The sequence below is a fragment of the Equus caballus genome, chromosome 9 (genome assembly GCF_041296265.1).
Source record: "Equus caballus isolate H_3958 breed thoroughbred chromosome 9, TB-T2T, whole genome shotgun sequence".
NCBI classification, from domain to species: Eukaryota; Metazoa; Chordata; class Mammalia; order Perissodactyla; family Equidae; genus Equus; species Equus caballus.
In genome coordinates this window covers 29,312,145-29,335,437 of record NC_091692.1, presented here as the reverse complement: position 1 = coordinate 29,335,437, position 23,293 = coordinate 29,312,145, and the positions used below count along the sequence as shown (strand labels likewise).

Here is a 23,293-nt window from a genome sequence, read left to right as displayed (position 1 = left end):
CACATGTTCATTCCAGCGCATCCCTCCCTCAGCCTCTGTGTTAGCCGGGCACCAGCCCAGCCCAGCGCAGCCCAGCCCCCTCTTCTGAGAACTGGACCCCGATCCTCCTGCATTTTTCATTAGAACCCGTTAGAATCCGAATTCGGCTCGTGGCTTCCTAGGGTCTGCGACTCCGAGGACCCCTGCTAGGAGCATCCGGAGGCTGTTCTCCTAACCCGGAGGTGCGCACGCGCCTGGCACAGCAGGAAAACCTCGCTCCGTTCGAGGAGGCCTCAGAGGCGCCGGGCATCGCTCGGGCCGGTGGAGGCGGAGGCCGGCGCCCGGCCCGGGCGCGTCCGTTTCTCCCGCACCGCCCTCGGGGTTCTTTACCGCGGGCGGGCGAAGGGGTGGAGTGAGGAGGGATGGAGAGGGAGGAGGCGGGATCGCCCGGGGGTTACCCGCTCGGGGAGCCGCTGGAAGTGCCAGATGGCCTTCCCGGTCAGACGCCGCCAGGCTCTCAGCCTGACGCGCGTCTCCCCTTCCTTAGATTGACTCCTTCGGCTTTCCGTTTTCCTCTTGCGTAGGGTTGGGACTTCCGGTTTCATTTCCGGAAGACGATGAGCCGGAGGAGTCAGTCAGAGGGGCCAGCAGGAGCGATTCCGTCGGCAAACGGGTAAGTTATTCTCTGACCGGGCCGGGGGGGGGAGGTTTGGAGGCGGGGACCGTCCAGCGTCTGCGCGGGGCCTGGGGGCGGTGGCTTGAGGGCTCGGGCCGGGCAGCTGGGCGCCGGGAGTCCCGCCAGGGCCCTTCGCTCTTCCTCCTCCCTCCTCCCCCCGCCTCCGCCCCTCCCCCGCTCGCCGGTCCCTCCCGACGCCGCCCAGACTCGCCCGACACCCGCCCGCCGCCCGCGCGGCGTCGCAGCCGCCCTGCCCCCGCCGTCACCTGCTCGCTCCGCGAGCCGGGCTCCCGGGGACCCGGCGGGCCTCCGTTTCCCCGCGGGCCAGGGCTCTCGGTGCGGGAGCGGCGCCCCGGACGCCCCACGCACCCCTGCACGCAGTCGGGGCGCTTCCGACCGCCTGGCTTCTCCGACTGGAACGCGGGCGTCCAGGCGGGGAGCTGCCCGGTGTCGGTTTCTAGTCCGGGCGGTGGTGTCCGTGGCTGCCCGCCCACTCCCTGTTTCCCCCCGGCCCCGATGCGCTGCTGCCACCCCCGCCTCCTTCGGTTGAGGATGCTGGTGCCCGAGAGCACCACGCCTGGAAGTGGACGGTCCTGGCCACTCAGGGTCCAGCTGCTCTCAGCAACTAGCGGGAGACCCCAGGCTGCCGCACGCCGCTGTTGGCAGCAGCGGGATCGTCCCTGGAGATACCCACCTGTTCCTAGTGGGCGAGCACGGCCTGAGTGTGCGTGCCCGCTTTCTGGAGCTTAGTCGGGGGGAGGTGGGTGCCAGGAGCTGCTGACCCCTGCGGTTGCGTTGAGTTTTGAATGGCCTGTTTATTGGGTTGGGGGGTCCTGGACTAGGACATCTTGGCAGGGTTGGCATCTGTGGACACATACGTAGGATTATTTTCTAGGTAATCATAGCCCGAATGGTGATTGTGTCGGGACTTTACAGTCCGTGCCGGTGGAACTAGTTACAGTATGCACCTGGTTTGCGGTGAAGCGTTAGTCCAGATGCAGCACTGCCTGGGGAAGGTCACTAACACGTATTGATTAGAACATCGTTAGGAGAGATTTTGATGCCTTTTGCTTTAATTAGCAAAAGGGAATGAACAGATATAATTGTGTTTTGAAATAAGCCTGTCACTATCAACAAGCATCCTGTTTCCTCCAACTTTGTTAAATGTACTACTAGAGGCAGAATTCTGTGGAGGGAATGACGTTTTTCTGTTACTGTCCACATTAAAATGTTGCCATCTTAACATTAATGCAAATTTTTCAACAGTTCAAATAGTTATATTTTAACAGAATTTTGACCTGAAAAAGTCTATACCTTCCGTTCAAAGAGGTGATAATTATTTTGTTTGTTCATGTGAATATACCAAAGATGGAACTTTCACTGCAATTTTGTACTTTTATATTTGTGATAGATTTTTAACCCAGTTTTCAATTAGGAAAGATAAATTTTAACTTTTAAAAGTTTACCAAAATGTATAAACTTTCATGATTTTTGGATATTATCTCTATTTTATTTAATTACTTTGGCTAGTTCTACAGAGTTTACACACATTAATAGAAAAATGCAATTGAAGAAATGCTATAAACTTTTCCAGTGTGGTATGAGATTTGTAATTTTCATTTTTTCTAGTGTAGGAGTATTGCTTTTTGTGTTAATATTTTCAATTTAAAATTCTAATTAATTCAGATTTCTCTTACTGAGTAGAAATGTGTAATTATACATTTTCTTCATTTTTTTTTCTAATGATCATATCTAAAATAATTGAATAGTGTAGTTTGGGGAAATGTTATAATGTTTTTACTGAATTTAGGTTTTCCCCCTCTATCCTTAATAGGTGCTATTCTTTTTCCCACAGCTATTCAGACAGTGTGAATACTGTCCTCATGGGCCGAGGCAGCTGTACACTTAATAACTTTGGGATTGTCAACATCACCTCTCTTCTCTGAGTGTTATTGAAAAATTTGAGTAATATTTCTGTAACTATACCTCACAGTGATGCTAGAGTCAAATGAGATAATAAGAATGCTTTTTAAGTGGTAAAGAGCTATAAGTTTTACTACTGTATTTTTAGTATCTAATGTGTTTACTAATGTTCACTAGCTTACAAGTTGACAATCAAAATGAGTTAGTCATTGTCTTTGAGTTTTGCCCTCTGCATTTTAAATCAATGTAGTGAACCTGAGTGGAGAAGGGAAAAACAGTCTCTGAAAATAAAAGTCAGAGCAGTCAAACTTAGTTGTATAAGAAGGAATAGTTCCAAGTTCAATGAATGTGATAAATCCTTCATTTTACTAGGTAATTGGACAGAGTCTTTTAAAGTAGCACTCTTGTTATTTTATCTGATGTCCTGTCAGAATTAGACAAGTGGATATGAGTTGTTTCTGTCCATTCCTCATGGACCCATTTCATGGAGAGGGGGCACAAAACTTCAGAATTAAATTTGGATTTTAATTAGTATCCAATTGTAATCTTGCTTATTTTGGTTGGCAGAATAATGCAACTCCTCCTTAGCCCTATCCCTCCCAATACAAAAGATTCCACGTCCTAGTTGCTAGAATCTGTGACTATGTTATGTTACATAGTCTATGGAATATGTAGTAACATGTAAAATGTAATAATATGTAGTGTTATAATTTAAAGCAAAGTTATTCATTAAGGTCTATTTAAAAGTGAAATTTTTTTTTGGTAAGGTTGATTGGCCCTGAGCTAATATCTGTTGCCAATCTTCCTCTTTTTGCTTGAGGAAGATTATCACTGACCTAACGTCTGAGCCCATCTTCCTCTATTTTATGTGGGATACTGCCAAAGTGTGGCTTGACAAGTGGTGCTAGATCCGTGCCCAGGATTGGAACCTGCGAACCCCTGGCTGCTGGAGCAGAGTGTATGAACTAACCATTACACCACTGGGACGGCTCCAAAAGTGAACCATTTTATTAATGTTCATTCATTCTGTTTTTTATTGTGAACTTCAGAAGAACGCTAGGTGAGTGGTTTGGCCCTGGCATGCATCATGTATGTGTCCTGGGTTAGTGTTCTGAGGCCTGTATTGGACATCTTTAAAATGTGGTTGTTAGGGAGGCAATGTAGTTAGTGTTAGAATTCTTGGGGGTTCATATTCCAGCCTCTATGTATTAGTTGTAGGAAAATGGCCTTAGTTTCTTCCTCTCCAAGTGGAGAAATGATGTGTCTTTGAGTAGTTGATGAGATAATGTGTGTGAGCGTGGCTTAGAAACTATAAAATGCTGTCTCTGCACAGATTATTAAGACTACTCTACAGTCTTTAAATCCAGCCTTAATACATGCAACGTGAGAGTTCTGCACAACAAGAGGTCGGAAACATGGATTCTGTACCATGGGTTCTGTGGAGCAGGCAGAACCTTACCTTGCTGCCATATTGGTTTTGCCTTCTCTTACTTGAAAAACCAGACAGGCGCTTCCTTCCTTCTTTTTAGTCCCATTTGTAAGATTGATTCAGAATGGGAGTATAGGAATTAGTTTGCATTTTTCCAGAACTAATTTGTTACCTTTTTCATTTCTTGTCAGACATTTTAAGTTTAAAGAAAATGATTATTTTCCATTTATTTAAATTCCCAAAATGCTTTATGTTCCAACAAATTCACTTCATTTAAAATTAATGTAGTTTTTGAAATTCTTTGTGCTAGGCACAAAAAGTAAACCATCCCACTTCTTGTCCTTGTAATCTTCAGTAACCCCAGCAGTCAGTCCCAAGATACTGGCTGTAACAGAACATTTGTCAGTGCCAGAGGTGCACGGCGGAGTAATTAGCTTGGCCTGGAGAAGTCACGGAAAATATCACAGCAACGTGGAAGACCCATGGGAGTTTTCTGTGCGGATGTAGGAGGAGAGGGCTTTTTAGGCAAAGAAGGCAGCTTGTTGGAAGGCACACCTGGGTGAGAACCAGTCAGCAGCCTAATGTGGGTCTTTGCAGGGCCTAAAAGAGGGAGAAGCGCCGAAAGAGGACAAGGTTTAGTTTGTCAAGGGCTTTGAATTGAAGGCTGTGTTCTTTACTTAGTACTTTTTCCTATGGTCAAGTCGAAACTATCAAAGCTGTCGGATCTCCCACGCTCTGGTGTTGTCCCTTTTCCTTAATAGGTACCATTCCCTTTCGCACAGCTATTCAGACACTGAATACTGTCCTCAGGGGCTGTGTGAGAAGCTCGCTTCAGTAACTGAGGCTTTTCTGTGGAGGCCCCATTAGAGGAGGCTCTCTCCCTGGAGCCACTGAGGCACGCGAGAGGCTGGGGTTGATGAAGTTCCACATAAGGCAGTAGAAGTAGAGTACAGAGGATAGAGTGGAGAGACATTTTTGATGTGGAAAGGACAGGATTAAGGGCCAGTGAAGGAGGAGGTGAGAGAGGGAGGAACTAAGAATAGTTTAGAGCACTGATCTTTGTGTAGAGAGCTGGCAGACTAGCTCCATGGAAGCAGGTTTGGGAGAGGAGAGCAAGATGAATTTGTTTTTGGTTGTATTGAGTGTTTGATATCTGTAGGTCATCCAGGAAGAGATGCTGAGATTAGAAGTAAGGTAGAGACTGGAAATAAAGGCAATGAGTCCCTGGACCATTTGAGGTGGCTGGAGAGCACGCAGAATGAATGAAGTAGAGCAGGGAGGAAGATCGAGGCTGGGCAGGGGAAAGAAAAATACAAATAGCTGGGATTTGAGCATGTTCCTTCTTAGTATATGCCCAATGACGTCTGCAGAGTTTATCATTCCCGTTTAAATAGCAGGGGTCAGAACAAAGAGGACCCGAAAGGCCAGGTATTTGCTTTCTTAGTGATTGTGTTTCAGCTCTGTGTGCTTTATGTTTCTCCTGTTGTACAATCAGTGTCTGAGTTGGTGATCTCTAAGCAGACGTGGAACCGTGAAATAGCATATCTCAAATTGCAGTCCAAGTTAGGAAAAAAACACACGAGGGATTTGAAATAAAAGATTTCCAAGATTCTCAAAATTCTAGGACTTTTTATTAAGTCTTGAATATACATTGAGTTGACACCTTCACAAACACAAACCCCTTTAGATTAGGAAATGACATGGGAACAATGTTACACATTAAAAAAATCAGTCATTATATATTTATTAAAATCCTGAGGAAAACTTCAGATTTATCTAGAGCATTTTAGTATCTTACGTTCCTTTTGTATAATGCAGTGAAAATATACATTTTGTTAGTATTATGTAATTAAAACATAACTTCTATTAAATTTTAAGTCACTAAGTGATAGAGTTTTTAAAAAAAAATATATTACATAGTTATTTTTTAAATATCCTCCTCCAGTGAGCAGATTTGACCTAGGCATTTGGAAAACTTGGCTCAGGTTGTTTTGTCCTGATAATTAACATTAATCTTTAAATAACTCTTTTGGCTTCAATATGGGGGAAGTTTATTAAAAGGGAAATGTCATTTGCTCTCTTTTAATGAATAAAACAAAACATAATAGCTGCCAAATTTTGTAGTATGTGCACAAAGATACTATATTATAGGGAATAGCCTGTGTTTTAGCAATGTATGATGTCCTACTGTTTTATTATTATTGAGTATGTGACAGTGACCGTCATTGCAAATATTTTAAATTTAAAACAATTTACGCCCTGCGGATAAATTATTGTGCAATAGCCATTTCTTTCTAAATGACGGTTAATGGATTTATCCTTTGAATACTATGTTTAGCATAATATAGCAGAACTAAAAGTAATGATCAAAAGACCAAGGTTAGCATGTGACATTTCCTAAAGGCTTGAAATAACTTGGCATTATGTATTAATAACATTCAGAAAACATAGTCATGCCTTAACATATTAATCTGCTTATATATTTCAGCTGAGGTGGTGATTTTTACTTTTGGCCGTCTTATAGAAAAGCTTTTTGAAAAGTTAACTTTCTCACATCAGCTGAAGTCTTTAAAAAAATCTGATTAGTATTTTATAAAGAATACTTTCCTGCCTCTTTTGAATAATATAGGATAATCATAGGCAGTAGCTTCATATATTGTTGGAAGAAGTGTAATTACAAAAATTAACTTGTCATACACCACAGCTCAGCAAAGTAACTTTCTTATAAGTCCATGGTCACAGTATGTTTTTGCAATTCACCATCTGGCTCTGTGGGATACCGATGGCTTCTATGAAGAAAAGTACCAGGGTGAGCAATTAAATGCAAAATGACAGCATAAAATATGATCATTATGGTTATACAAAAGACGCATTTATGAATTTTGCAGATAACTTGTCATTTTTCTACTCATATTTTTCTGTTGCTTTGTTAGCTTAATAATTTTAGTACAATTTATTTTTTTCTTCTAAAAAATGAACACTGCCATTTTTATTATCCTGGCACTTGTTTATATGTCTTTTTTGTTTGTCAGTTTTGAAGATTAATGATAGTTGTTTCACTGTCTTTTGACACAATACTTTCAACTTTATTTCAAAATTGAAGAATTTAAAAAAATTGCATAGCAGTTGTATTATAAGAGTACCATTTCTTATGATTATTAGTATTTTATCACGTGTGGGTTGAATAATAATCACCACCTGAAAGTAAGTTTTGCCAGTAGTTTCCTCGTAACATCACGTAGTGTTTTGAAGTATTTTTTATGGTATCAACTCTCTGATTTGGTCCAGGGTAAAACAGTGTTGACATAAGGAATCATATAGCAAATTTGTTGTCTTTCTTTTGTCTCTTACTTGCAAAATGTATTCTGCATGCAATGAAACTGCTGGACGTTGCGGTTGCGGAGAGGGAGTCACTCTGGAGGACTAAGTGTCCGTGTGACCTTTGGAGCATGCCATTGTGTTAAGCTCCGTAATGTTAACCTCCATTTTGTTAAGTTCCATTATGTTAACCCCTCTTGGCTCCTCTGCAGCCCTGCCTGTCTTTCCAGCCTTACCTTTCACTGCTACCGTTTTTGACAACCTATGTGTTACCCAGTTATCTTTACTATTTCTCTCTCAGATCTGCTCTCATGTTCTTTTGCTTGTGCTTATAGTATCCCTATCTCCCGAAATACAGTAGTCCCCCCTTATGTGGGGGGGATACGTTCTAAGACTCCCAGTGGGTGCTTGAAACTGCATAGTACTGAAGCCTGCATATACGTTTTTTCCGACATGTACACTGCTGTGATAAACTTAGAAATTGGGCAAAGTAAGAGAGTAACAGCAATAACTTCTGTTTGGCATATCCAGATTTCCAGCATGACTGCTCTTACACGTTGGGGAAATTATTAAATAAAATACGGGTGACTTGAACACCAGCACTGTGATACCTTGACAGGCGCTCTGATAACCAAGAGGGCTACTGAGTGACTGACAGGCGGGTATCGTGGATCCGGTGGAGAAAGGGATGATTCACGCCCCGGTGAGAGGGAGCTAGATGGCACAAGATTTCATGACGCTACCTAGAATGGCGAGAAATTTAAAATTTATGTATTGTTTATTTCTGGAATTTTCCATCGAATATTTTTAGACCTCTGCTGACTATAAGTAAGTGAAATTGCAGAAAGTGAAACCACAGGTAAGGGGGGGACCATTGTACTTTTTTTAGCCATTTGGTTAAATTCATTCTGAGCTTGAATGTGTGGTTGGAACTCTGTCCATTCTGTGAAGACTTTCTAATCTTAGCAGTCAACAGGAACTTCTTACTTTATGCTCTTGTGGCATATTTTGGGTGTCTGTTGTTATTATCAAAATATGCTTTGCAGAGGGGCTGGCCGCGTGGCCGAGTGGTTAAGTTTGCGCGCTCCGCTGCGGGCGGCCCAGTGTTGCGTTGGTTCGAATCCTGGGCGCGGACATGGCACTGCTCGTCAGACCACGCCGAGGCGGCGTCCCACGTGCCACAACTAGAAGGACCCACAACGAAGAATACACAACTATGTACCGGGGGGCTTTGGGGAGAAAAAGGAAAAAATAAAATCTTTAAAAAAAAAAAATGCTTTGCACATAGAACATTGCTTAAGTTTTTTTTAATAAGTTTAAAAAAATCGTATTTACTGAAATCCTACTATATGCTGAGTACTGTGCTGGGTTCTGGGATGCTAGTGAAAGAGTTTATTTCTTCTGCTCAAGAAGGTCACATGCCAGTTGTAACGCAGAGTAGTAAGAACTGTGGTGGGGGCAGATGGGAATGTGCAGGCAGAGGGCTAATCCAGTGTCAGGATTTGCAGTCTGGTTCTTGGAGGAGGCAGGAAGCCTGAGGCCTGAGGACAGCAGAGCACAGCCATGGAGCACGTGCAGGCCTTGTCCACCAGCCATAACTGCTTAGATGGCTTGGTGGACGGACCTGAATCATTGGGGACTTATGTCTCATGATGTTCTTGTTTTTTTTTTTTAATTTAATCATTTTCGTGAGAACCTTTGAAAAAATTAATTTCTTAGTTTTCAACTTTTGGAACCTCTCCATAACCTGATTTAATATTGTCTCAGTGACTTAGGATTATTATTTTGTGCATTGTCATGTTGGGCTCTAAGAAATCATGTCCTCTGGGCATTTTGACCCAGAGAAGGGTGTTTTTCAATATCTGAATGTTCCCTGATTACTTTTAATTTTTTCTGTCTGCTTTTGCTAGTTTTTCTTCCCTTTTCCCATTTCACTGCTATCAGTGATCTTGTCTAGAGTAGCACAATTGCTCTCCATTATTTGCCATCAATAAGCAGCCAATGAATCAGGTTTATCAGTAAGTATCAGGAAGGGGTGATGGATCTGAGGAAGGAACTTAGAGACTCACCTTCAATCCCAGTACCTAAATTCAAACATCATCTCTTCAAATATGTTTTGCTGCTCCAAGCCCTTTTGGGCAAGTTTCTTATTTTTAGCTAAGGCTTGGTGGGTGATGTTGCTGCCTTGGTGAGTTTTTGATAGCTGAGGTGTTCATGTTTCCCTCCATCACGGTTCAGGTCATTTTGTTTTCGTTGCTCTCCTGATGTGGTCTAACTGTTTTGTCTGATTTCAGGAATGCTTTTAAATGGTTTATGTTTTAAGAATTAATAGACAAGGCTTATATTATCCATTTGTTCTTATATAACTTACTTCAATTATAGTATCAAAGCAGGCATTTTTTATTGTGATCAATTTTGAAGAAATTAGGTATATCAGTTTTATTTATTCATTATTAATTTCATTAATAATCAAGTTCATGAATGATGAGTTTAGGAATCAGTGACACCCTATGAATTAATTGCTTTGTTTATTTGGCAGTAAAGCAAAACTAGGACATTATTATATATTTGCGATATGTTTCTATATTTAAATAGAGAGAGGTACTATCTGTTGTTATTAATGTTACTGTTATCTTTACCTTTTGAAAATGAATATATATATTAACAAACATGTCTGTGTGTGACTGAGTGTGTAAGTGTGTGTTTTTGTGTGTGTCCATACATATCTTTTAGCATTTCCAAATTGGCCCAGGTGATTCTAATCTAACCTTTCTGGTCAGAATTTTAAGTATGTAAAAATTCTGTGTGAAAATGGTAATAAAAACGCAGTCATTCAGTTTCATAGTGCAATTACTTATTGTGACAATTCTTGTTCGGGAAGAGTCTGTTTCCACCAGCATTGTTTTGGACAGAGAGATGGCAAGTGTAGACTATACTCCTGAGTCTGTTAGGGAGTGACGCTTTTTCTACTGTAGTGCTGTAATAGCTTTACATTTTGTGATTCTGTGGGCTACGCAGACGTGATGTGTTCAAGATGAATCAGACGATAAAATTGACTTGTTTTCCATCTCCTTTCAGCAATGAAGTTTATTGCTTTCAGCAATAAAACTGAATTGTCTATACAGATCGAAAAACAATCTATGAGATATGAGGTCGTTTTCCTTATGTAGCCATAGTTAAATGATTTGTTTCTATGACTGGTTTTTATAGTATAACCTGTTAAGGTTTTAACCCCTTATGCTCAAGACAGATTTAAGACTTAAAACAGACAAATTAGAAGAAACAAAACTAGAGATTTTTTAAAAAGTGTAACTTGTTTACAACGTTTCCTCACCATTTAAATTTTATTCTTTCCTTTTCAACAGGTGTATAATGCTTATTTACTTTAAAACCCTTGTTCATTCACTCACTTATTCCTTTGTTTATTTTTTTCCTCAAAAACTTTATTGCAGAATAGTTTACATACAATAAACAGCATCTATATAAAGTGCACAATTTGATGGGTTTTGACAGTTCTATACACCTCTGAAGCCATCTACAGAATCAAGATGAAAGAACATTTCTCTTACCCCCTTAAGTATCCCCATGCCCCTTTGCAGCCCACCACCTCTTCCCGCCTGCCACAGGGAACCCGTGACGTGTTTTTTGTCACTGTAAATTAATTTGCTATATCTTGTCGTATGTGCTCTTGTATAAGTCTTTGTGTGAACACATGTTTTCGTTTCTCTTGGGTAATTACCTAGGAGGGAAATGACTGGGGTAATGTGATGACTCTGTGTTTAACTTTTTAAGAAACCGCCATTGAGTCTTCTTTAATTTCTCTCAGTCGTGTTCTCTAGTCTTTAGTGCATAGGCCTTGCACATTTTTTGGTTAAATTTATTTTTGCACAATTTTAAATCAAATCGCATGCTGTTAATATTTAAAAGTGCAATCGATTTTTGTTTATTAACCTTTTATCCTTTGAATTTCCTAAATTCATTTAATTGTTCTAGTGTGGGGGGGTGTGTGTGTGTGTGTGTGTGTATTTTACATCCTGAGGATTTTCTGTGTAAACGAGAATGGAAGTAGTTTTACTTGTATTTATCCAATATTTATGCCTTCACTTCTTTGTTCCTCTTCACTTTTAGTAAGTCTTCTTCCTAAAATCTGTTCTTAGATCTGGCATTCATATACCCACTCTGGCTGTCCTGTGGTTACAGATTGCATGAGAGTATCATTTCCAGTTTTTAAATTTTGAATATATTTGTCTCTGAATGTTAATTGTGTCTTTTATGCTTAGCACATAGTTTTGATCTTTTAATACAATCTGATAATTCTTTTTAACTGTAGTGTTTATTAACATTTAATGTAATGTAGTTGGTTGGATTTATACTATTTTGCTCTTTATTATTCTGCGTCTCCTGTGTTTTCTTTGTCTGTTCCTCTTTTACTGCCTTATTCTGTGTTGACATGAAGTCCGTCGTCTTCTATTTATCTGGGAATGTCTTTACTGCCCCTTCATTATTAAAGTATAGTTTTGCCGGATATGTGATTCTTTATTGATGGTTTTTCTTTCAGCACTTTGACTGTATTATTATTCTGGCTTTTGGCCTCTGTTATTTCTTATAAGTCAGCTCGTATTTGTATTTTTTTCTCCTCAGTGTGATGCAAAGTCACCTGTTGAACATGTAGCTGTTCCTTGTATGTGGTGGATTTGATTGCTTTCCAGATTTTCTTATTGTCTTTTTCTTTTTAGTAATTTGACTATGATGTTTGTAGGTGTGACTCTCTTCGTGTTTGTACTTATTCATGTTTGTTAAGCTTCTTGTATCTGTAGATCAATGTATTTCATCAAATTTAGGAAGTTTTCACCTATTACTTTTTAAAGTATTTCTTCTACCCCTTTCCCTCTTTTCTCTGTTATTGGGATTCTTACTGCGCATTTGTTGAAATACTTCAAATTGTCCCATAGGTCTCTGAAGCTCTTTTCATTTTCCTTAAAGTTTTCTTTCATTTCCAATCTTCTGACTCGATAATTAATATCATTCTATCTTTAATTTGACTGATTCTTTCCTCTGCCTTCTCAAATCTGCTGTTTTCCCATGTAATAATTTTTTCATTTCTCTTATAGTGCTTTTCCTCTCTAGCATTTGTTTGGTTGTTTTTATCATTCTCATTTCCTTATTCGCATTCCCTATTTGTGGAATCACTGTTATTATATTTTTAAAAAATTTTTGAAAATTTGAAAGAGTTCTTAGAACCTCTTTACAGGAGATACTTGAAGACTTTCTCTGCTACATTGACATCTGGGCCAATTTTCCATTGACGTTTCTCTCTTCCTGAATCTGGACCATAGTTTATATTTTCTTATAAACACAGCTTATGATTTCTTTTGTTGTTGTTGTTGAAAATAAGACATTTTGTATAGTGTGATGTGGTAAGTTTGGATTTTGATTCACTTTTCTAGAATGTCTTTTTTTCCCTTAACTTGCATGGTCTTAAAAGCATAGAATTTTATCTCCCTGTGGTGTACAGACACTGATGTTTATGTTCAGTTTTTAAATGCTTGCTTACTTGTATTTTGCTTTACTCTCTGGGTGTTTCCCCTGTAAATGTAAGAATTAATGGTCACACAATGATTTGGGCAGAATTTGTAGTCAAACACCTTGAGCCCATTATGATCTTTGCCATCTGTCTTTCTATTTGTGGGTGTACAGGGGGCACATTCAAAGTTTACCTAGTTACCAAGCCTGTGTTCTGGGGCTTTTACTGTCTACCACGTTCCCTCGAAGTTTCTTTGCTTAGTCAACCAGGCGTGTGTGGGGAACTTCATCTGGTCCTTTTATTGGCCTTTCATTTATAGGATCTCCTTGCTGAGTTTCTTGCTAGTCTGACAGTTGCCCAGACTGGGCTCATACCTCTGTGGACCAATGTTGTGAGATTGCTTTGGTTGCTTCCCACCAACTTTGGTCCCTTCTGGCTGACAAAGCGATAGAGGTTTGCTGCCTGCTCCAAATAGCTTCCTCCCTCCACCGCCTTAGCTCATAGCTCCTCTTTTTGTGCCAGTCATGTGTTGGTAGAGCTAGCATGCTCTCTCACCAAGTCGAGGGGATGGTAGTCTCCCAGGCAAGTGCTCCTTTCTCAGCCTCTTACCTAGGGCTTTGCATAAAGTGCATTTTCCACTTGTTGCCTGAATATGGTTTTCAGAATCATAAAATTGTTGCTTTTGACAGTCCTATGCAGTTTTATACTTGTATCTGCTGAGAAGGTTCACTGACTTCTTTATTTTGCCAAAGCTGGATATTCCTGAGTAAGCCATTGTTTCTTCAGAAGTGTCTTCTGCTCCATTTCCTTTCTCTCTCTCTCTTTTCCTCTGGGACTCTAGCTAATTAGTTATACATTAGACCTTTTGTAGTCCTCAGATAGGACCCTGAGAGTCTCTTTTCTGTTTTAAATTTATTTTTTATTTATTTTTCTGAGGAAGAGTGGCCCTGAGCTAATGCCTGTGCCATTCTTTCTCTATTTTGTATGTGGGATGCTGCCACAGCATGGCTTGATGATGGTGTTGTAAGTCCACATGCGGGGTCTGAACTCATGAACCCTGAGCCGCTGAAGCAGAGTACGTGAACTTAACCCTACACCACCAGGCTGGCCCCTCTTTACTTTTTTTTTTTAATTCTGTCTTTTTCCTTAGATTCTTTTTGTTAGATGACTGCTGTTGATCTGTCCTCAAACTCACTGATTCTTTACTTTGTCATTTCCATTTTGTTATTAAGCCCCTTTTTTTATTCTAAATATTTTATCTTTTGTTTCTGACATTAACATTTGGCTTTTTAAAAAATAATGTTTATTTCTTTGCTGAAATTTATTATTTTTTTTCCATTTGTTTCAAACATATTTTCTCTGCTTCACTTAATATTGTTGTAACAGCTACTCTGTGGTTCTTTTAAAATAATTCCATAATTTTGACCATCATGTTTGCCATACATCTTTTTGCTTGAGATTTGGACACGGTTTTCTGACTCTTCCTAACTCAAGTAATTTTGGTCATTTTGAATCTTATGTTGTGTGGTCTCTGGATTTTGTTGTGTTGCTTTAAATATTGTTGGTGTTTTCATTTTAGCAGGCGGATGACTTGACTACTACCACATCGTTATCTGTCATGTCTGCAGTAGTCAGCCACTCCTATCTCATTCCTGGTGTTTAATTGCAATCTGCTTTCACTCTTGTTCATACATGGTTTATGTTTTCTGGGTTTATTCATAGATTCAGGTGTTCCTTTAGCTCTCCCCTTTATGGTATTTACCTCTTACTCTTCTGTGGCTATCATTGCATTCGGACACTTTCCCTCTGATCCAGAAGTACAACTGGTTTTTCCCTTGTGATTTAGCTGCCTGTCTTTCCTCAGTGGTCTCCGACCCTGGATATCCTCTGGGTAAAGCCTTCCAAAAGGGGAGGCGTGCTGAATTACCTTTTGACATTTGCTTGCTTTGGGCCTTGACTCCACACTAAAAACTTCCAGCTTTTGTTTAGTCTCCAGAGCCATCACATAGTTATTTTTTTAGTATTTTATCCAGACTTCGTAGCTGTTATTTGTGAGAGGTGTGGTTTGTTAGAAGCTTAGTATTTTGTACCAGAGGTATATGAAGTGAAAAAAAAACAAACCAAACCTCTGTTTTTTTTCCAAATTGAGGAAGATCAGCCCTGAGCTAACATCTGCTGCCAATCCTCCTCTTTGTGCTGAGAAAGACTGGCCCTGAGCTAACGTCTGTGCCCATCTTCCTCCACTTTATATGTGGGACACTTACCACAGCATGGCTTTTGCCAAGCGGTGCCATATTTGCACCCATGATCCAAACTGGCAAACCCTGGGCCGCCAAAGCAGAATGTGCACAGTTAACTGCTGCACCACCGGGCCAGCCCCCAAACCTCTTTAAAAATAGTTCTAAATTTTGTTGTCAAGGCATTATATGCTCGTTGTAGGAAATTGAGAGGAATTAATAAATTCTAATGAATCTGAAAAAAAATTACCCGTATCCACTTTAATATTTTGATTTTTGGGGGGGGGGTATTAACACAACTGAATGTGCTATACATAATATTTTAAAATCTGCTTTTGGTTAAAATCATGTGAGAAGTGTTTTTCTTTGTCATTAGATATGCTTGGTAGATATTTTTATGGCAGTATAATACTTCGTATGCATGCATATGTTGGTTTATATGACCGTTTTTTAATGCTTCTTACGTTGGTTGTTCACAGTTTTTTACTTTTATATATGACCCTGTGGTGGACATCTTTTTGTATACATCATTGCAACCTTTTCATATTATTTTCTTAGGACAGACCCCTAGAAGTAGACATACTGGGTTTCAAAGTGAATGATGAGGTTTTAAAGTTGTTCTTAGGTACAACTGAATTGCTTTTCAGAAAGTCTGACCCATTTGACACTTGTGAGTGGTGTCCAGCTTACTGCACCTTCTAACCATTAGCATTAGATTTTTGGTATTTTCTCATTTAATGGATGGAAACTCTCATAATCTGCTATTGGCAGCTTTTGATTAACTATTTTGGCCAAACTTCTTTATCTAATTTTTAAAAATTTACATCTCTCTGTTTTAAAATGATCCATTCATGTTCTATGCCTATTAAATGTATGTTTCAGTCTATTGTTTAAATAACTGCTTTTAAAACTATTTTAATGGTAGATGAGACAGAACCTAATTTTGTACCTGTAATACTATTAACTATGAAAACAGTTTTTTAGTATACCATTTCTTTTTGAGTCTCTCTCTGTATATCTTCATGTTTGCGTCTCCCCTTCCTTAGATTGACTCCTTCGGCTTTCCGTTTTCCTCTTGCGTAGGGGTGGGACTTCCGGTGTTATCTCCGGAAGACGACGAGCCGGAGGAGTCCGTTAGAGGGGCCAGCAGGAGAGGAGCGATTCTGTCGGCAAACGGGTAAGTTATGCTCGGGCCGGGCAGCTGGGCGCCGGGAGTCCCGCCAGGGCCCTTCGCTCTTCCTCCTCCCTCCTCCCCCCGCCTCTGCCCCTCCCCGCTCGCCGGTCCCTCCCGACGCCGCCCAGACTCGCCCGACACCCGCCCGCCGCCCGCGCGGCGTCGCAGCCGCCCTGCCCCCGCCGTCACCTGCTCGCTCCGCGAGCCGGGCTCCCGGGGACCCGGCGGGCCTCCGTTTCCCCGCGGGCCCAGGCTCTTGGCGCGGGAGCGGCGCCCCGGGCGCCCCACGCACCCCTGCACGCAGTCGGGGCGCTTCCGACCGCCTGGCTTCTCCGACTGGAACGCGGGCGCCCAGGCGGGGAGCTGCCCGGTGTCGGTTTCTAGTCCGGGCGGTGGTGTCCGTGGCTGCCCGCCCACTCCGTTTTCCCCAGTGCCCCGATGCGCTGCTGCCACCCCCGCCTCCTTCGGTTGAGGATGCTGGTGCCCGAGAGCAGCACGCCTGGAAGTGGACGGTCCTGGCCACTTAGGGTCCAGCTGCTCTCAGCAACTAGCGGGAGACCCCAGGCTGCCGCACGCCGCTGTTGGCAGCAGCGGGATCGTCCCTGGAGATACCCACCTGTTGCTAGTGGGCGAGCACGGCCTGACTGTGCGTGCCCGCTTTCTGGAGCTTAGTCGGGGGGAGGTGGGTGCCAGGAGCTGCTGACCCCTGCGGTTGCGTTGAGTTTTGAATAGCCTGTTTATTGGGTTGGGGGGTCCTGGACTAGGACATCTTGGCAGGGTTGGCATCTGTGGACACATATGTAGGATTATTTTCTAGGTAATCATAGCCCGAATGGTGATTGTGTCGGGGCTTTACAGTCCGTGCCGGTGGAACTAGTTACAGTATGCACCTGGTTTGCGGTGAAGCGTTAGTCCAGATGCAACACTGCCTGGGGAAGGTCACTAACACGTATTGATTAGAATATCGTTAGGAGAGCTCATTTCCTGTATACTCTGTAGTCTTCATGTAGCACGGCAGCCGTGTAGGGTCGGAATTACTAGTCCCTTTTCACAAACTGAGACTAAAGTTAAACAGTTTGACCAAAGTTAAGGTCAGGATTAGCGTCTCAAGTGTTTGTTACTCATTGTTTTTCAAGTTTGCTACATGTAAGGTTACTGACTCCTGGTGGCAGATCTGAAAAACACTGAGGCAAGGCTCTCTAGTAGCTGGTGTCTTCTTGCGTGACATGTAAGGCAGGTGTGATTATTACTGATAATACAGTGTCTCCTGGTGCCTTTTTTAAAAAACCTGTCTATTTTGGAATAATCTCAGATTTACAGAAAAGCTGTGAGATAGCACAGAGAGTTCCACTTGTATTCAGCAAAGCAGAGTGGCTCCACTTGAGCAAACTGCTTCATGCCAGTCACCATTCTAGGTGCTGGAGAGAGTAACACGCTGCCCTAGATGATTTCAAGGTGTGGTGGAAGAGACAGATCCATAAACAAGTATAGTGCCTTTTGCTCAGTGCTGAAATGGAGAAAGGGGAGCACAGAGTAATTTATATCTGACTGCCTGGGAAGGAGTGGCGCGAGCTTGCAGGATACAGCGTTTGAGTTAGGTCTCAAGGATTAGTGGGTATTCACTTGATTGATGGGACATTTCTGCCCACATTCATGCTACCTAGGTTTGTGTTCGAAGAGAACTCTCTAACCTTTATAAAACGGACTCTTCTTATTTGATTCTCCTCTCTCTCTCTTTTTCACATCTCCTCTTAGAGGTTTTTGTCATAGTTTCCACAGGCTGTGGGAAGAATCCCGGTTTATAAATCCATGACTAGGAGATGAAATTAAGCTGTGTTTCTTAGTAATGGAAGTATCTAGATCTGTACATTTTAAAATTCTTTCTCTTTCATAGTTGCTGAGTACTTCAGTGGTCTGATCACACACATTCTTTATGCGAGGATGGAGCACAGTTCTTCTGAACTATGCCCACAGCAGAGGGGTATTTTGAGTGAGTGTGTTGGTCATTGTGGGCTGCTCTAGGAAAACACCATAACCCCAGGTGGCTGAAACAACAGTCGTTTACTTCTCCCAGTTCTGGAGGTTAAGTCCAAGATCAAGGTGCTGATTCCTGGTGAGGGCTCTTCCTTGCTTACAGACAGCCACCTTCTTGCTGTGTCTTCACATGGCAGAGATGGAGAGAGAACTCTGGTCTCTCTTCCTCTTCTTCTAAAGGCGCTGATCCCGTCTTGGAGACCCTACCGTTCTGACCTCATCTAAACCTAATTACCTCTCAAAGACCTCATTTCCAAATACCATCACATTGGTGATTAGGGCTTCGGCATACAAATTGTGTGGGGGGGGGGGGGAGGGGGCGGGGGGTGCACAATTCAGTCTGTAGTAGGTGGGTTTCTTGGAATTTTTGTTATTATGAGGAATTGCTCGAAAATAGGCTTGATAGAGAACTAACTAGGAAACTGTAAAATTAGCGTTTATATGGCTTTTGCTACAGCAAAGTAGTAAACACAATTTTATTTAAAATCAGAAGAAATTATTTTAGATATGGTAAGTCTGATTCAGAGGCTGGTGGATGCCAAGAAGAAATTTTAGTTGTTTCATTTGGATGAAAGAGAGAAGTACGTGGTGAAATACTGCAGTAGTGTTTTCACTTTTAGGCCTTATACAAATGAATGCTTTCATGGTTATCAAATTAGGGTGTAAGGACTGTGGAAGGGAGCTATTGCAGTTCCTTCACTGATCAGGAGGCTGAGCCCCACAGAAGCTGAGCGGCTAATGCATTGTAGAGGTTAGTGGCAGAGCAAGGATTGGAATCAGGCCTCCAGATTCACGGGCCAGTCTTTCTGCTGTTCCATCAGTGGTTCTCAAACTGATGGTGCATCAGAGTCAGCTGGGGGGGCTTGTGAAAACACAGATGCTGGGCTGGGTCTCTGAATCAGCAGGTCTGGACTGGGACTGAGAATTTGCATTTCTGACAAGTTCCTGGGTGATGTGAAAGCTGCTGACTCTGAGGGCACACTTTGAGAACCCCGGCCTTATGTGATGTTGCCTTTGACCTCTTCTAAGAGGATAGTAAGTAAACGTCTGTGGGTTTATACCAGCTTGACCCTTCCTTGACGTTCAGAGAATCAAGTTCTTTAATTTTGTGTTGTGTACTGTAATGCACCAACAACATAATGATTAGATGAAACAAAGTACTAGAAATGGAGTATGTTTTAGAGTCATTTTGGCATCTTCAGGGATAATTTTTGGAGATAATTGTAGAGGTCAGAACCGCTTATGCTGAAGGGGATACACTTGAGCTCTTAGCAGCAATCACACTAAAAAGGTTGCGGGTATTGATTGCTAGATTGTATGGGAGTGAAAAGTTCCTTCCAGTTTTGTTACTCTATGTTTTTCTTTCTCATTTTGTGTACTGAAATGTTCTTCATGTATCAAAATCTTATCAGGCCCCAGCACAGTTCCATGCCCATCGTAGATGTTAAATAAATATAAGTTGAATTGAATTAAAAAAGATTAATAGGGAAAATGAGGTAGATTATTTATCTGGAGAGACTTCAGTGCCCTAGGAAAGTTAGTCGGCTCTCTAGATTATCCCAATCACAGGTTTTTAGTGAATACTTACAGATTATTCTGGTTTACGCCTTATTTGCAATTATTGGGGTTTTTTTTTAGCACAATTATTGGAGGAGGTAGCATTTTTTTTTTCCTTTTTCTCCCCAAAGCCCCCCAGGACATAGTTGTAGATTCTTCGTTGTAGGTCCTTCTAGTTGTGGCATGTGGGACACCACCTCAGCGTGGTTTGCTGAGCAGTGCCATGTCCACGCCCAGGATTCGAAGCAATGAAACACTGGGCCACCTGCAGTGGAGCGCACGAACTTAACCGCTCAGCCACAGGGCCAGCCCCGAGGAGGTAGCATATTTTTATGTAAGAGTTATTGAGTGATCCCCCATATCTCTTTATCATTCATCTGAAATTATTGTTACAAACTTTTTACTTTGAAATAATTTTAGAAGTAGAAAAAAATGGCAAAAATAGCCCAGAGAATTCCTATATACCTTAGATCCTGCGTCCCTTTGTTAGCATCTTATGTAACCATAGTGCGGTTATTGAAACCAGGCAGTTGATAGAGTTAATCTAAAGTCTTTATTCGGGTTTCACCCCTGATGTCTTTTTTCTGGTCGAGGATCCAGTCCAGTAGCCCACACTGCATTTAGTTATGGTGTCTCCTTGGTCTCTTCCAATTTGTGACAGTTTTTTATCTTTCGTGACCTTGGTACTTTTCCAGAGTACCGGTCAGTTATTTTGCAGAATGTCCCTCAGTTTGGATTTATCTGGTGTTCTTTCATGATTAAATTGAGGGTTAAGCATTTGTGACAAGAATACCACAGTGGTGAGGTTGTTCCCTTCTCAGTACATCATATTGGCACATGTGTGATGTAGATAGGTCTTATCGCTGGTGAATGTTAACTTTTGATCTCTTGGTTGAGGTGTCTGCCATGTTTCTGTGCTCTAAAGAAAAAAATTTTCCCCTTGTAATTAATGAGTCTCATAAGTTTACTGATTGTAGTGCAGATGTTTAAATGAAATGAATATAGAATGTCAGAATCCTTTGAGCCTGACCCTAATTATGAGATCTTTCTTATCTTGGAGGCTTCATTATTATTTGTTAGATCCCAACATAGTAGGGAAGGGTAAAGCTGTAGACTTCTAGAAGAACAGTTATTTGTTCAAGAACTTGTACCTGATCTTGGTCAGTCTTAGTCTTGAATTGTCAACAGCGGAAGCTCTTTGTTCCAATTCTTCTTCTGTGGTTCTGCGATCTGTCTCGCATCTGTCTTCCAGTGGATGACTTTCCATAACTACATTGCGTTTCTTAAGATTCTCCCTAGAGCATTTTTGTAGAAGATTTGTGTGCTTCAGTTCATCACAAGGCAGTTGCTCCAAGTATCCTCTTGTGTACCCACTTCCTAGTCCATACAGCTGAGTGTGTGTGTTCTCTTTGTAGACTATGCTGATGAGGTGCTGCAGATATTACATAGACACATAGACACATATAAATGGTCTGTATTTTCAAAACGTATATCCCTTTAATATCCCAACAGGAGTCAGTTGGAAGATACATAGGTGGCCTGTCTCCCTCCCCCTCATCCCCCTCCAAAGCTTGTAAGCTCCTTAGAAGCAGGGAACAGATCTCTTTTTGTTTACCAGTCACTTGCTTGGTGCTTGGCATACACAAGGCACTCCATAAATATTTGAGAATAAAAGAATATCATATGTGCATCTTGTTAACTGGTTTTAGAAATTACCAGACTATTGTAAACATCTTTCCACATTAACACAGCTATGTAATCATCATAGTAGTCTACTATAGTCATGCCTTGCTTAACAATGGGGATACGTTCTGAGAAATGTGTCAGTAAGTGATTTTATCATTGTGCAAACATCATAAAGTGTACTTTCACAAACCTAGATGGTCGAGCTGTTGACACGAATAATCAATAATCATTCTACAGCGGGGAGTTTTATTCGAGCCAAGCTGAGGACTGCAGCCTGGGAGTGCAGCCTTCGTAAGTGCTGTGAAGAAGAGTGATTTTTCAGCACCATTATATACCATTTCCAAACAGACATACATCAAGTGTGACAGGGGTACGTTCTTTCAAGGGTTCAAGGAGATACTTTGTTATAGATTAGTACATACACAGTGGGTCAGCATGACCCCAGTGTCATGGGAAAGGACACTTATCTTCAAAAAGTACTGGTGTCATAAGAAGAGAGGCATTGGTTCTTACCTTCAAAGAGTACATTCTGGGGCCGGCTCTGTGGCTGAGTGGCTAAGTTCGCGCACTCCGCTGCGGTGGCCCAGGGTTCGGATCTTGGGCGCGGACATGGCACCGCTCATCAGGCCACGTTGAGGCGGCGTCCCACATCCCCCAACTAGAAGGGCCTGCAACTAAGATATACAACTGTGTACAGGGGGGTTGGGGAGATAAAGCAGAAAAAAAAATATTAAAAAAAAAAAGAGTACATTCTTTATTTTGGGACAATATACAACAAACATTTGACAGGCTGTAAGTCAGGCTTCTTTGGTTTAAATAAAATTTAGTCCAAATCGCATTTAAACCAGAACGGCTTCCCCATACACCTCAATATATAAAATTTTCTTCTATCATAGCCTCCTACACATGTAGGCTCTGTGGTACTAATCTCATGGGATGGCCATCATCTACGTGATCTACTGTTGACTGAAACGTCCTTAGATGGCGCATGACCATATATGGATGTGCTGCAGCAGCTTCGTCTGTAACCCATCCTGCGTTGTTGGAGATTAGGCTGTTTCCAATTTTTTCTATTAGAAAGAGTTCCATGGTGAATATTCCTAAATATGTATTTTGTTCAGTTATTTCCTTAAGATAAGTTCTGTAAAGAGTCATTGATAGCTCAAAGAAGATATGTATTTTAAGGCTTGTGATATATTGCAAATAACCCTCTAGACAGTTTGTATAGATTTATATTCCAGCCAGTACTGTTGAGAATGCTCATTTTGCCACACTTTCCCAAATGCTCAACTTTCAGTTTTTTAGAATAAGACTAAATTTAGAGTTAAAAAAAATTTTTTTTTTGTTTTTACGATTTGCACCTTTTTTTTTTTTTTCTTCTTCTTCTCCCCAAAGCTCCCCAGTGCATAGCTGTGTATTGTACTTGTAGGCCTTCCTGGTTGTGCTCTGTGGGACGCTGCCTCAGCATGGCCTGATGAGTGGTGCCATGGCCCTGCCTGCAGCCAGGATCCGAACTGGCAAAAGCTGGGGCTGCTGAAGCGGAGTGTGTAAACTTAACCACTTGGCCACAGGGCTGGCCTGTTTTTTTTTTTTTTTTGCTGTTGTTGTTTTTAAGGATTCTTCCTGGAGTATGGTGGGGTGGGGATCATAGTCTGACTAATTTACTAATAAGCCTCCATGTTTTCCATATTGAAATTATCCAGTTTTTATTTGCCTCGATGAGAGAGCAGAATAAACCTCAATAAGGTAGGGGTTA

General features: G+C 41.6%; 1 long non-coding RNA gene across 2 annotated transcripts in view; it reads left to right on the top strand.

Annotated features, from left to right (window-relative positions):
• The window catches only part of LOC138915520 (uncharacterized), a 37,022-nt gene continuing 13,729 nt past the window's right edge, over window positions 1-23,293 (top strand). Inside the window, exons 1-3 of one of the 2 annotated variants that reach the window (XR_011421579.1) lie at window positions 1-221; window positions 564-652; window positions 16,170-16,263. This is a non-coding gene — a long non-coding RNA (uncharacterized lncRNA). Of the gene's footprint in view, window positions 222-545; window positions 653-16,169; window positions 16,264-23,293 lie in introns of those variants that run through there. The other variant, XR_011421578.1, reaches the window with a different exon arrangement.